This window comes from Onychostruthus taczanowskii, unplaced genomic scaffold (genome assembly GCF_017590055.1).
Source record: "Onychostruthus taczanowskii isolate IOZ18803 unplaced genomic scaffold, ASM1759005v1 scaffold57, whole genome shotgun sequence".
NCBI lineage: Eukaryota > Metazoa > Chordata > Aves > Passeriformes > Passeridae > Onychostruthus > Onychostruthus taczanowskii.
The window spans coordinates 1,738,687-1,753,200 of record NW_024503346.1 but is presented as its reverse complement, the minus strand read 5'-3'; the positions used below and the strand labels follow the sequence as shown (position 1 = coordinate 1,753,200).

The 14,514-nt window shown below is 43.9% G+C and overlaps 1 protein-coding gene across 1 annotated transcript in view; it reads right to left on the bottom strand.

Annotated features, from left to right (window-relative positions):
- Nucleotides 1-14,514, bottom strand: part of TSHZ2 (teashirt zinc finger homeobox 2) — a 133,610-nt gene that overhangs the window by 38,465 nt on the left and 80,631 nt on the right. The window lies entirely within an intron of this gene.

Sequence of the window (14,514 nt, the reverse complement as noted above, 5' to 3'; positions counted from 1 at the left end):
TTTGTCTCTGCAAGTGTTTCAGTAAGTGGTTATTTCACTTAAAACTTGTTTTACTTTTTTTTTGCTCTTAGCACAGCGCTTACAGAAAAAAGAGAATATGAAAAGAAATTTTTCTGGTTCCTGTGCTTTGAAAATTAATTTCCTTACTTTCCTCTAGCCTTCTAAGGGGAAAAAAAAAAAATCTCTTTTCAGCGTAAAACCTCTTAGAGATTTACTGTGACACATTCAACATGCAATAAGTTGTCCACCGTGAGACCCCAGGCTCCCAGGGTAGCATTTATTTTAGCTACAAAAAGGTGCAAAGCAGCTTGGATTTATATAAATGTAAAATAATTTCAGCAGTCTGACACAGGAAAGGTAGGTCAAATCATGCTTAGTACTTATGTAATTTTTTTTTTAACTACTGAAATGTAATCATATCCTGGAGTTGGGTGATCTCATCTCGGATCAGGGAAACTACAGTTCTAGTAACTATAAAAGGGGAGAAAGCCTCTTCCATTCCTCAGCAAACAGAAGAAAAATAACACAAAGCTTTTCTTTGATCTCTTTGCCAAATAAAGTACTATTCTAGCACTTGACATATGACTGCAGTGACCCTGAGATATTCCTCCTGTACATTACCTTTACTTTGTTTCAGCAAAGGCAAAACTGGTAACAGAACTCCATCATTTACCCTAAGCTTCTTTGAAACCATTTTTCACATTTAGTCCCTGATAGAAAAGGAACGTGTCTGTTTCCTACACTTGATTTATTACGTAGTTTCTAAGCAAAACACTTTTATCTGAAAGTATAGGTCAGACAAAGGAATAATGCAATCAAAGAGACACTTGCAGAAACATTATAAATACTGTATTTTATACAGCAGAAGCCCTGCGCTGTCAGAGATGACTGCCTGCTCACAGACACTGGAGTTCATTGTCTGCTGGTAGAGCAAAAATTGTGCTTAAGCTGGAAGAGGAGTATCTTTTAGCATTTTTTATTACTGTTGTTTTTTATTTGGTGGTGTTTTTTGGGTTTTTTGAGCAGTAATTACATTATTTGAAAAAAAATGGTGTTCTATGAACATTCGAGCCCCAAGAGGCTGTGTTGTTTTTATTACCTTGCTGTAAGAATTGTATTTTATTTTGCCAGAGATCGCTCTGTGGTGAAGGGTGGCAGTCACTGTGCACCTTTCATTTGGGAGGGCTGAACAAACCCATCCTGCTCCTGACACAGCCCTGCCCCTGTCCCACCAGGATCCCCAGCTCCCAGGGCTCCTCCTGACAAGCCTGGGCAGGAATGGAAGCTCTGTAGCTCTGTTATTGCTGCTTCACAGAGAGGAAGGAAAGGGATGAGCATGAGGAAAGGCTGGCAGAGCTGGGATTGTGCCCATGGAGAAGCTTTGGGGTGATCTCACGGGGGCATTGCAGGGCCTGAAGGAACTGCAGGAAAGATGGAGAGAGGGTTTGGACGGGGATGGAGGGACAGGACACAGGGAATGGCTCCAAACTGCCAGAGGGGCCATGGGGCCAGGGAACAGAGCCAGGCTGAGGTCACTGCTTGCCCAGGTGACCAGAGGAGGGATGGAGGAAAGAACAGGGAAAGGAGGAGTGAAAACTTCTGGGAGCAGCTACCAGAGTTGAGAGCTGCTCCCAAATGACCAGGATTGACAGCGACCTGCTTTTTTATCAGAATACCTGGCTGTTCTTGCCACGGACTGTAAATCAGTGGCACTGGAAGCCCCTCTCTGCTGGAGAGACAGCGCCGAGCTGCACATCCCGGGAAATCTCTGGCATGGGGAGGAAGCCCAGCTTCCTCTTTTCCAGGGAAACACAAGCAGGAGCTTTCATCTTGCGTCTGGTGTTTGGCTGCTGCAGGGGCAGCTGTCAGGAGCTGATGGCTCCATGCCGGAGGGAGCCCTTCCCTCCCCTGCCCCGGGCAGGATGGGCAGCAGATGCTGAGCACACAGCGGGACCCAGACCCCAGCGAGCGTGGACAGAAGGGGGCGAGGGCTCCCCTTCCCGTGCTGCTGGAAAGGAACAGGGAACGGGCTGGAGCCTGCCGGCCTCAGCACGGACACAAACCCCGCTGAAATTCCCAAGTGCTAAACAAACGGCAAGGCGATGCTCAGTGCGTTATGACCTCTCCTGCTATTTTCAAAAGGGGAAAAAAATGGAAAAAAGGGAGCCCACCCTCAGCACATGGCTGAAAATGTTATTAAAAGCAATGTATTCTGTTTTATTGTTATGTTTAATTTTTTTTTTTTAAAGTGCCATTTGGAGCAGAGGCAGCACAGAGGATGCTTCCCTTAAACTGAAGATAAGTTTGATATTTGAAAAGAACCAATTTATCTCATTCATTCTTTTACGCGCTCACTTATATTTATTTATGTGCACACTTCTTGGAATTGCATTTTTATTTTGTACTGGGTGCAGTGGCTGTTAATGATCACATACAGTCATGAGAATTAAAATAGAATCCTGCATTTCACTTGGACACCAGAGCAGCACACACGGGATGCAGGATATATAAATAACAAAGACCTTGAATAATCACATATTCTATATCCTCTCTTACTGGAATATAAAAGCAAGCCCTAACCTATGACAAAACTTAATACAAACGAGATAGGAAATAAATAAAATGCACAATGCTGGAGCTCAATTTGAACTATTCAGACTTCATCAAAACATATTGGAAAATGTGTGATAGGACAGGGAAAACCTTTGCATATAAATTATAGCTATGAAAGGATATGCTGCTGCAAACAAGTGTAAAGATGAAACTTCCCCAAAACTTATATCAAGTATAAGATATTGTAAATAATAATTTACATTTAAATAGCACCTTCAGCTCGGGAGGATCTGGGAGCATTTTGCTAAGCACAAGTAAAATCTGTGATGGGAAGGGGGTGCAAACAGCGAGTGCAGCACTATTTTGTTCTGCCCTGCAGGGTAGGGGAAGGGGCTGCATGGGGACAAAATCTCCTGACCCCCACGTGTACTTCATTCGTACCAGGAAGGCAGCTGTGATGGGAAGGGGGTGCAAACAGCGAGTGCAGCACTATTTTGTTCTGCACTGCAGGGTAAGGAAAGGGGCTGCATGGGGACAAAATCTCCTGACCCCCACATGTACTTCATTCATACCAGGAAGGCAGCTCTGGCTGAGCACACCAGGAGAAACCCTCTGTGCCATGATCCAGGGTGGGAAGGTGTGTGCTTGGGTATCTGCAGGAAAGGAAAGGGGAACTCAAAGAACTCTTGGCTTCAAATCTCAACAAGCACCAGAAAACTGCTAAAAATATCAATGTAAATGATAGTGTTACACTTACAAACTACCTTCTATTTGACAAGTCTGGCCCTCCTTCCCGACCAGAAGGCAGGGTTTTCAAATTCTAACAGCAGGGAAATATCACAAAAGGAGGAGCTGGCTGGAAAACTGTGTCCATCCCAGGATGAGGAACAGGACTCTCTGTGGAGTCCCAGACACTCAGCAGCACTTCCTTGGTTCTCCCACACCAGTCCTGGCTGGTCCCTGGTCCTGACCAGCACAGGAACCATCCCAGTGTGAAAAGGTCACAGGCAGGGTGGCAGCAGCACCCCAGAGCTGATCCACGGCAGCCCAGGCACTTTGATTAATTAGGTTTCAGTATTAAATAGGATATAAGGGAACAAGGAAAACAGCAAAAGCTTTCACAGACTAAGGCACAGAAGATCCCTCAGTGGAAGATGATGCACTGAGAAGCCCCACAGAAGAGTGTGACTGACTTGAGTGTGGATTTTCAGAAGAAATTCCTCACTCTGAGACCTGAGGCCCTGGAACAGGAATTCCCAGAGAAACTGTGGCTGCCCCTGGAGCCCTGAAAGTGTCCAAGGGCAGGCTGGATGGGAATTGGAGCAACCTGGGATAGTGGGAGGTGTCCCTGCCCTTGGCAAGGGTGGGAATGGATGATCTTCAAGGTGCCTTCTAACCCAACATCAGCCTCCTAAACCCTCCTCCAGCCTCACTGACACCCCCTAAAGCTCCATGTGACTGCTGGAAAGAGACCAAAAGCATTTACCAAATAAACTGTGAACCCAGGCAATAAAGAAGGATGTTGCACATTATTTCTCAGGTATCCAAACCATTCATTTTGGTGTATTTGAAGATGAAGAATAAAGGAACAATGCGCTGTGACAAAATAGAAAAGGAGCACCAATGTTCTCCTTGAGAAGCAAACTGTTCTCATCAGCCTGACAATGTGATTTGTCTTCTGCCAAACCAGTCCCATTCCATACTGTACATCAGGAAGCACAGAGGAACTCATGGATACACCCAGTTTACTTCCACAATCTCTGTGTCTATGAACAGGCTTGGCATAACTGAGTGTTACAAGTAAAGAGCAGAAGAAATGTACAGTGAAAATGGACACTGAAATTACTTACAGAAAGAAATCAGCTCTCTTACAATACCAGCCCTTGGCTGATAAGAACAGATTATAAACTAGGCAATGATAGCAGTAATCCATCCTTTATGTTTATATTTTAGGAATATCCTAACCTTGAGGGTTTAGCACGCAGGTTGAAACAAATTGCTCTGATCACCAATATCAAAGTGTCAAGCTGAGATATTGCATGTCAATCATTCTGTGACAAAGATAAAAGTGAACAAGATGCATTTCATAGTTACACAGAGAGGGAACATGGATTATGTATTTAGTGGCTTTTTCCCCCCCAACATACCTACCAGCATTTCTGAGTTGTTTTAGCAAGAAACTTGAAATATAATCGTTTCAAGACAAATTACAGAGATGCTCTCAACAATGATGGAGGTCTCCCTAACTGTAGATTCTCCTCACAAACATTGAGTCAAGCCAATACCACCAGACTTTATGAAACTGTGAATTGCATCTCCTCTGAGAGTGCCCTGCTACCCAGACAAATCAATTGGCTTGACCTTTACATCTGCCCTACAGAGTTTAAGCAAAAAGAGAGAACAAGAGACAGAGAGAGAGAGAAATATCATCTCAGATGCTGCCTTATAGAGAAGGGGAGAAAGAGAATTTCCCAGACCCTGGGATACAAATCTGAGCTCTGGTTTCCCTGTGCATTCAGAGAATGTGTTTTGGGGAACACATGAACCCTCTGTGGGACCATCCTGGCCACCCTGGCTAAAGCCTCAGCTCCTGCAGGTTTTGGACACTGAGGGCAGCACAACTTCCCCTCTGCTCCCTCGAGCTCAGGCTTCTGGAATCCCTGTCAGCTGCACCCCAGCATCTAAGAGCTTTCTTGGATCTCTCCCACTGGACCAGCTCCTCAGCTGCTTTCCCTGCTCCTTGAACTCTTGCCAAAGGTTTAACCTAAATGGGACTCCAAGAGAGCCGCGAGCCTAGAAGGAAAGGCTCAAGATATATGATAGCTGCTCCCAGAAATATAAACCAATATTTACAGAATTGTACAAACATCCTATTCTCATTAACTCCTCTGCAGCTTTTCTGAAGTCCCATTCCAAATATAACTGGGCAGTATATACTACGGAAGGAAAAATGTAAATACATGCACAAATTTTATTTAATCTCTGGAGAAAAACAATGTACATATTGATAGATTCCCTTCTTTCCCTTTTACAGTTTAAATAATGTTCTGTAGTGGACAGATATTAAATAAAGATCAAAAGCAGAAGACTATCACACATTATAGTATAATTCCTCCTAATTTTAAAGGATCAGCAGGCATGACAGATCATGGAGCATATGAGTATGTGACAATTTGTATTACAAATCTCAAATTTTCCTGATTTTTTCTTAACTGGTAATTTTATCAGTACAAGTAATCCAGATTCTTACCAATAAAAAGAAGATTTTTATGGATTTAATTTTTGGAATTCTGGATGTGTTCAGCTATTGCTGAGAAATCTGCTGTGAACCAAATGTCCCCTGCAACACCAACATGTTACCAGCAAAGAGAAAATGATGCAGTTCCAAACAGGGAATATTTACCTGCAGGATTTTGTTCCAGTTGCTTTAAATGTTGTATAAATATTAGACTCAGGTTTGTTCAGCCAATATTGGGCACACATTTGATGTAAGCAGTCTGGAGCTGAGGATAACTGCTGACAGTCTAAATAAACCTGCAGGTGCCATTGCAGAGCCATTCTTCTCTGTGACACTGGTGACACTGGTCTGGTGACAATGACCCACCACGGCCACCTGAGGTGGGGTGGTTCCAGCCCCACAAACTCCTTCAAATCTGGGCTTGAATCCCCTTTTCATTTCAGATTTTGCTGAGAATGAATGATATCTTGGTCCTGTTTCTCCACCATCAGCCTAAAGAAGCCTTTGCTGTGCACACTGGGCTACTTTTTGTGATCCCAAACTGCACATTCCAAGTAAAACTAGAGTAGGATTGGCTAGGTAAAGACTACAGTGTTTAGTCTCAAACCCCAGCTGTGCTGAACAGAGGTATTTACCCACATCTCTCTGCTAGAACCACTTGGCCAGAAGGCAGAACCTTATCTCTGTGAGCAGCAATTCCTTTCTCAAAGCAAAACCACACCAGCAACAACTTACATTTTTTCTTTTAGAACTGAGAGTCTTGGATGCAACTTTACTGCAAATATCCTAAAAAGGGAGGCTGATACCTGTTGCCTGCTGTAGTTTCCTCTGAGATATGTGTGTCCATGGCATGTCATCCATTTTTCTGGACTCACAGGAAACATTTCCCAGGAAGCTTTCAAGTCCTGAATGTTACAGGAGTAGTACAGGTGTAGTGCTGAGAATGACAGGGCCAGCCTCTGCCACCCCATGGACAGAAATGTCAACAGAACCACAGACATGACTTTGAGGCCTGATTTTATATTCTGCTTCCTTCATGTAGCTGCTGAAAACAGGGATATGTGTTTTGCACTAGGGAGATGACATTTTAAGCAGTTCTGACCCGATCTCCTTCACACAGGAAAGCACATTTACCTGGAGTCCAGCCTGGCAAGAATCAAATGTCAGACAAAAATTGTCTTCACCTGGTAAAAACGGTTTTGAACCTGATGTATAAATATGTTTATCTGTGTGTGTGTATACATAGATAGATGTCTATCCATGTGCACACATGCTCTGCAATTCCAACACCAGGGAAGAATGATGCTGAGCTTGGTGATGATAAGAATGATATAATGGCATTTAACACACTGGGAAGGGTGTACAAACAAACTTACATGGGAACACATGTAACAACTTCATCACCCAACTGCAGTGTTAGCACTTACACGTGCCAAGCCATTAGCTCTGTGTGGGATTGCTCTGATCTCTCTGATTCCAGGGAATGCTCTCCACAGAGGCAAATATGGGTGTAAACCAGCACCTCTGTAAATGGATATAACTGCTAGAAATTATTGAACTGTTGAGCACAAGGCAGAATGTTCATTTTTCATTAGCATGATAATTCCAGCCTTTGTATTGCAGCTGCAGGAAGAACCACCAGCTCAGAGCAGGACATCCTGTGCAGGACACGATGTGTTCAAGGTGCTGTGAGATGGTTCCTACTTAAAAGAGCTCACATCTGTGCAGGAGATAGTAAAGAGCTGAAAACAAGGAGGAATCAGATAATGTTCACTCAAAGATCCTCTGGCATAGCTGGGAACTGAACAGTATCTCAATCATTAGGTGCTGCTTTTATCCAGCACAGCTGGATTCTCCTTGTCTTTCTGTGGACATGCCTGGTGGCAGAAGACAGGGAGATGATTTTTCCCTTTCCTTACATACCCTGTGCAAAGACTGTAAAAATTCCTCTATTTATTTATTTATTTATTTATTTATTTATTTATTCTGTATTGTCCTTCCCAAAGACCTGCAGGAAAACCCATCACTCTAAAGAGATCCCTGAGGAGAAAGTCCCTGCCCTGGGTCATGTCTCCAGCCCAGACTCACAGAGCCCTCACAGGTTTGATGTCAGATCCCTGGGTTGTGGACACAGCCAGATTTGTCTGTTAGTTGGCTCTCAGTTTTGTAACTCACACTGGGATTTTCTACAGCCACAGATTATCGCCCCAGGAAGGACTGAAATGACTTATTCCAGGCTAACTACTGTTACCCTTTACCACGTGTGAGCAGCTCCTGAGCAAGCCCTTTGCAATCCCCAGCCTCTCTGTGTTACATCAATTAAATTTTGCTCCGTGATACAGCTCCAGCAGAAGGAGTTGTGCTATGGACATGGGACAAACATATCCAGCTCACCTAAGGAGAACACAAAAAATAACAGAAAATCTGTCCCAGTTTCTTTTTGTTGTTAAAACATTTGATATCCGTTGGAAGGTTTTTTTCCCCAATAAACACAGTCTTAATTTTGGTTTTGTGTACCTCAAGTGGGAGGACAATTTGCTGTAATTGTGAGAAGCATTCTTTACCATGAGAAGAAAGAAAGATTCGGCCCAAATCCCTGACCAGAGCCTGCCTAGGTGGTGCTGAAATAGAGATATTATGCTGCTTTTCCTGAATGTTCTTATGCAAACAGGACGTTGTAAATGTCTCCTTTTTGAAAAAGCGCCTTGTATCTGGTCTTAGTTCTGCCCTTTGATTTATTGGGAGCTTCAGCTGCAGACCAAATAGGTTTTCCTGTCTGCTAGCTCCTATTCCAGTCTTAAGTCATTGTGCTTTGAGACACGCTCCTCAAAGCACAAACTCTGTTACAGTGCCCTAAATAATATGTGATGCGAATAAGTGCTGTTAAAGAAGTTTCCTGTTTTGGTTTCCTTATTGGCACTCCAAGCTGAGCTAAAATCTCCAAAGGCCTTACTTAGCATGCAGATATTGAAACCAAACCAAAAAAAGATTCCTGCATTTGTTGTGCTGTAGCTTTAAATGCCCCTGGCAGAAACTTCATTTCTCTCCCTTTCTCTCTTTCGATCCTTCCCCCTCTCTCTCTTTTTTTGATGTTTCTTCTTTCTCTCAGCCTGTCATTGACAGTAAGTGCAATCACATTACACACAGCTTTCTTTGGAAAGCCCCCTTTTTAATGATCTGGCAGTCTGTAGACACTGACTGCTTCCAGAAAAAATTTCAATCCCTCTTCCCACAGCTTCCTCAAGCTCCAATGATAAATGACACCTGTCATTCTGTCACAGACAAACGGCACAGATGGGAGCGTCAGTGATATATGGCTCACCAGAACAGGAAATCAAGTTTGTTGGTTTTTTGGTTGGGTTTTTTTTTAAACAGAAAAGAGCTGACCAGGACATTGTCATGAGGCTATTCAGGGGCCCTTGCCCAGAGGAGGAAGGGAGGCAGGAGAGAGGAACCAGTAGTTTTTAAGTAGCAGCTGCAGTGTGCAGAGCAAGGGCTGCAGCTGTCTGAGTGGCTCTGCAGTTTGTGATTTGAGTATGTTTAAACCATGACCAAAAGGTGCAAATTGTGCTCTTCCAGCCATACCTGCAGTGATGTCACTCCAGAGATCCACCCCAGCACCCTCCCAGCCTGGGAAATCAGCTTGGACAACTTTCCTGGAGCTGTGGTCGGAGCCCAGATTAGACGTATCCACAATTACATTTGATTTAATTTCTCTCAGTGATGGAACTGAACTGAAACCCTGGCTTTAAGAACACTTGAGAAATGGGGAAATTTAATTCTGAACCCATTTTCTGTCAGACAGGTCTTCCTTAAGCTTCTTTTAAAATCACTCATGTTTTCACAAGGAAATTTTTTTGCAGGCAAATCGCTTAGGCTGCCTGAGACACGCAGCCGCTTTTTCTCTGCCAAGCAGGCAGACAATAAGCTCAGAGCTCTGACAAAAACTGTGCAGAAGTTTTTACCCTGTGATGCCCTTCTTGATAAGAGAATTAAGTCCTGCCACTCTCCCTCTCCAGAGCAGCTGGAGAGGAAATGGGAGCCCAAGTGGTGGTTGAGTAATTAAAGAATATTTCACAGTCCTGAGAAAGGCAACTCTCCTGAGGACTGCACGAGGAGGAGAGAAACAGGACTGTGCACACAGACAGAGTGACAACCCCTAATCCCTGAGTGGGGAGATTTCTACAGATAACTCACCACCATTACTGGGAGTGTAAAATCCACCCTTGCTCTCCACAGCCAGCTGTGGGACTGCGTCCCAAAGGCTTTTCCGGATTTTGTTACAGAGCAAACACAATGCCATGGTCCCCTGAGACAAAGATAAACGAGCCCTTCTTCCACCCTCAGGCACAGAACTTGTCCTTATTTATAAAATCGTCCCAGATAAACAGGCTCTATGCAATGAGAGTAGAAAAGTCAGACCCCAAGAAAGGCTCTGGCTTGTCTCTGTGGAAGTGCAGGGATACATTTATAGAGCATTGCCTGTGATTCAGCTGTAGGGTTCTGAAAAGATTAACGTATGTCATGTGACAAAATCTCCACATGCTGCAATGGAAATATATCCCTGGAGGCTGCATTTTCAAAGGGAGCTGGGTGATAATTCTGCCTTTCCTGCACATTTATTGAATTTGATGTGTACAGTTATGTGTACAAAAAACTAATCAGGAGTCCAAAGTGATGTGAAATACAACTAAGTATGCAGGCAAAGTTAACAAAAGAAATTTCATCACATTTTAGATGCTGATTATCAGCAGCAATAGCCTAGGGAGAACTTTGGAGCAAATTCCTCAGATTTTCCAGCACTATCTATGCTCTATAAGGGCCCCAGTAGGGTTTCATGCTCTGTATTAAGTCAATGTGAGGAAATGCATCAAATGAAGTGAATGATTGCTGACCCTCCACCATGGCTGGCTCAGGATTATACGTATTCAGGGCATTAATATCAAGCCTTTCATCATCCATCAATGGTAGCCCAATAGATCACAGCACATTTTCATTGCATGGACAGATTTTTGTCTTTCTCTAAATTAAGACTAGGATTCCTATGGAAAGAGGAAAGATAGGAATCATCAGGCAGCTCAGCCTCTCATGTCCACCTGTGATGCCAATGCACAAAACCCAACTCTTCTATGGGCAGAAGAGAAGAGATGGTCACACCATTGAGAGGTGATTGCAGATGTGATGCAATGAAATGGCTACAGTTACTTGCCCAACAGATATTCCACCCAGAAGAAATAGGGAAGGTTTTGGTGGGAGTCCAAGGAGCCTCTGAGAAATTAAAATAAAGCTCTTAGTTTGAAGTGTGTTTTCATGCCTCTGCCAGGACAAACAGAGCAGCAGCAGCCCCTGTGTAAAGGTGGGATAGAGGAGAGAACAAGCAGCACAGCCCAGCTCCAAACATTCCAGCACGGACAGCACTGGCACAGAGGCCAGGGCTGTGTGCCTTGATCTGAACTCCACCAGTGAACTGCAAACCCACTTTGGAGCATGGGGACAAAGTCTCTGGAGCCACAGAGATGAAGGGCAGTGAGCTGTGAGGAGTGTGAAGTGTCCAGAGCAACCCGTGCAGGACCCATGGCTGTGTGTGCTCCGTGCTCTCTGCTCGCTCCAGCTCACACAAGAACCACGACTCCACAGCGAGACTTGGACTGAATGAGAGCACCTGGGGCAAAGTTTCTTTTCTTATTCTATTTCCTGAGGATACAGCTGAGTGAGACTTTCTGGCTTGCACAGGCACTGCTCAGCTCGAAACAGATGCAGTTTTTCACTAAGAAAGATAACTCGCAAGTAGAATTTCCGCTGCTATCCTTCTCCATTAGGAGAGAAAATTAAAATATCCTTCAGGAGGGAATACATAACACTTTGTAAATTTAACAAGGGGTTTCTGCTGGCACTGAAGAATATCCTGAAAACACACTACAGAACAGTGTACATTAGAAAAAAAGAATAACTAGGATAATGCCAAGAAAAAAAACCATTCTGTAATGTCAATATTGTTGCATCAGGATAGTTCTAGCCAAGGATATTTTAAGCTTTGATCAAAACTGTGAATCTGCTGAGGCAGAATTATAACCCCATGTAGAAAAAGTCTGAAATTTGTAATGACAATTAAAAAAATATTATGTTCCAGAGAGACCAAAAATGAAACAGAGATCCTGAGCCAGCAGATAAAATTTATCAAACCAAGCAAAAGAGAGAGAAGATGCTGGAGCCTTGCAACAGAATGTGAAACAAACCCAAAGGGCAAACCTGATTTTGAAGGGAAGGTTTCTAAAAGCACTTGAGGAGTTTAAATGCCCCCTTGCCATGGCCTTTTAGTGAGAATTTGGTGCAAGACTGCTTCTTTTTACCTTTGAGAATCTCAAGAATTGGAGTCACTGGAGAAAAACAGGACAACAGCAAACAGAACACGCCACAGGATTAATTTTCCACAATGTGCAAGAGATGCTGACAGACAAGCCAATGGGCCAACTGGGAAAGAACTGGGACCTGCACCAAAAATGTACTTGTCAAGTAGTTGCAGATTTTTTTTTTAGCTGTTCTGGGATAAAATTGATGTGTTTTGACTGATGAATCATGAGCAAAGATTGCCCAGTGTGCTCAGTTTGAAATACCATCTTCTACCTGTGTGTGCTGGAACACTCTGTTCTCTCCTCTGAGCATTTCTTTGGCAAATCTGTTCTTGAAGTAACAGCTAAGCACAAATCCTTCAGGGTGCAATCCTGTTCCTCCCCACCCCAACAGGGATGAGACCACTGAATCCAGCTGGGAGCAGAACCAAGCTATTAATAAGGACACTTCACACACATCAAAATTTTGCAAAATAGTCATTTTTTCACATGTCCCTTGCAGCATGTTGGGACAAAGACATCTAGTGAGACGTGTTTGCTGTCATCCACTACAGTGCCAGCACCTGACATGAGCCATCAAAATAGATGACAAATGGCAGGAACATGGGGGGCCTGCTTGCTCCTTCTCTGGTTTCCAGGCCTCCTTATCCCTGGTAATTGTGCTTCCCTGCTCTTTGTCCCCTTTCAATCTCAGCACTTCCAGCTGCTGTGGAATATGATGATGAGAACTCAAAGCTTCATCAGACCGAAGAGGATGGTGGCAGCTGCCTGGGATTTTCAGGCTCATCCCTATCCCAGTCAGTGTCCTCCTGTTTTTAGCCATTCCAGAGCCCATGAATGCCCATACATCACTGCTGGCATTAGGGCCTTACATTCCTGATCCTCCTTGAACCTCCAGGAGGACAGAGCAGCTCACACAAATGGTGTTGGTTGAAATTTGAAGCAGCATCCTACCTCTTACATTGGTTGTATTCAGTCTAGTCAGCGCCCGCCCAGCCTTTAGCATTCAGTGGTGTCAGATGTACCAGCAAAATTGCTAAAAAATAACTTTACCTGCTTTTTCTTTCTCTTTAATGCCTTATCTCAGTGCTTCCTGCCTTTGGGGTCCTTTCCTGCTTAATATGGCTTTGAATTCCTCTGAGCTGCAAGATGAGAATGCAGAACCCTCTGTGGGGTCTGACTTCCCTTGGAGAGCCTTTTCTGGCTCCTGCCCAGGGAGAAGCACAGAGATGGATTCCCTTCATCCTAACATGGATCTAACAGGATCATTCATGCCTTGATGAGTCCCTCAGGTGAGCACTGGCTGGACCTTAGCAGACTTTAAAGCCTGCTGAAATCCAGGCTCCTCACGGTCATAAAAATACAGGGAATTAGCCGGCTCCGCTTGCAGATAACTAATTTCTCTTCCCGTTGAATTAATGCTTAGATTTGTGAATTTTACCAAACTTAATGACTAAACAAAAGTAACTGAATGGCAAGGATCCCATCAAAAATATTTTGTAAGTATAAAAAGCGTTATGTCACGTCAGCAGAGGATCCCACAGAAGCCACACGATGTGATGTGACACTCCTCAAGCAATGTAATATAACATGGCACCACCAAGTAAGCAAAAAAAAGCCCAAACATTTTATTTTTAGCTGAGATGCTCATTACCGTCCACTGTCTGATCTGAATGGTTTTTGACGGACTTAAGTGGAGTGAATTTGGCTGATGTCATGGGTTTAATAGCTATTTGAATTATCCCAATCTTCTAGCAGCTCTCTAAATTTTTAATCTTTTCTGTTCACTATGAGGACAAAAAAAGTCTCTTCTAAAATAATGGCCTGAAAAGCTGTCATTGCACACTCTAAATGCAGCATTTGGACCAGACCTCTCTAATATATGTCACTCAAAGGTGCATTTGGAAAAGCTTTGTGAGAGAAGCAGAAAACTCTTGCCTGGTCCTTGTTCCTCAGAGCAACGTGTGGCAAACAGAGCTACACAGATGCAACAGCAGCTCCTTAGGAAAGCAGGGCTGAGGGATTAAAGACCCTGATTCCTACAGATGTGATCACAGCACTGGAGATCACAGGGAGGAAGGAATCAGCTCAGGAGCACTTCAAGGGCTGTGGGGCTTTCCTTCCAAATCCCAACCTGCTGGGAAAAGCCCTCCCTCAGGTTTTACAAGACGTAACCCCAAACCTAGGGGAGAAAATAATAAAATAGGAGGGTGGGAGAAGGAGGCAGCAAACTTGTGGCTGTCTGTGACATGTCCAGTGGGCTCCAGCATGAAGTGCAAGCTCAGCCCTCAGTTCCTATCAGCATTACAGCCAGGAGGTTCTGGCATGCAGCGCTTGCTCAGCCCTCAGCTCATATCAGCATAAACACTTCAT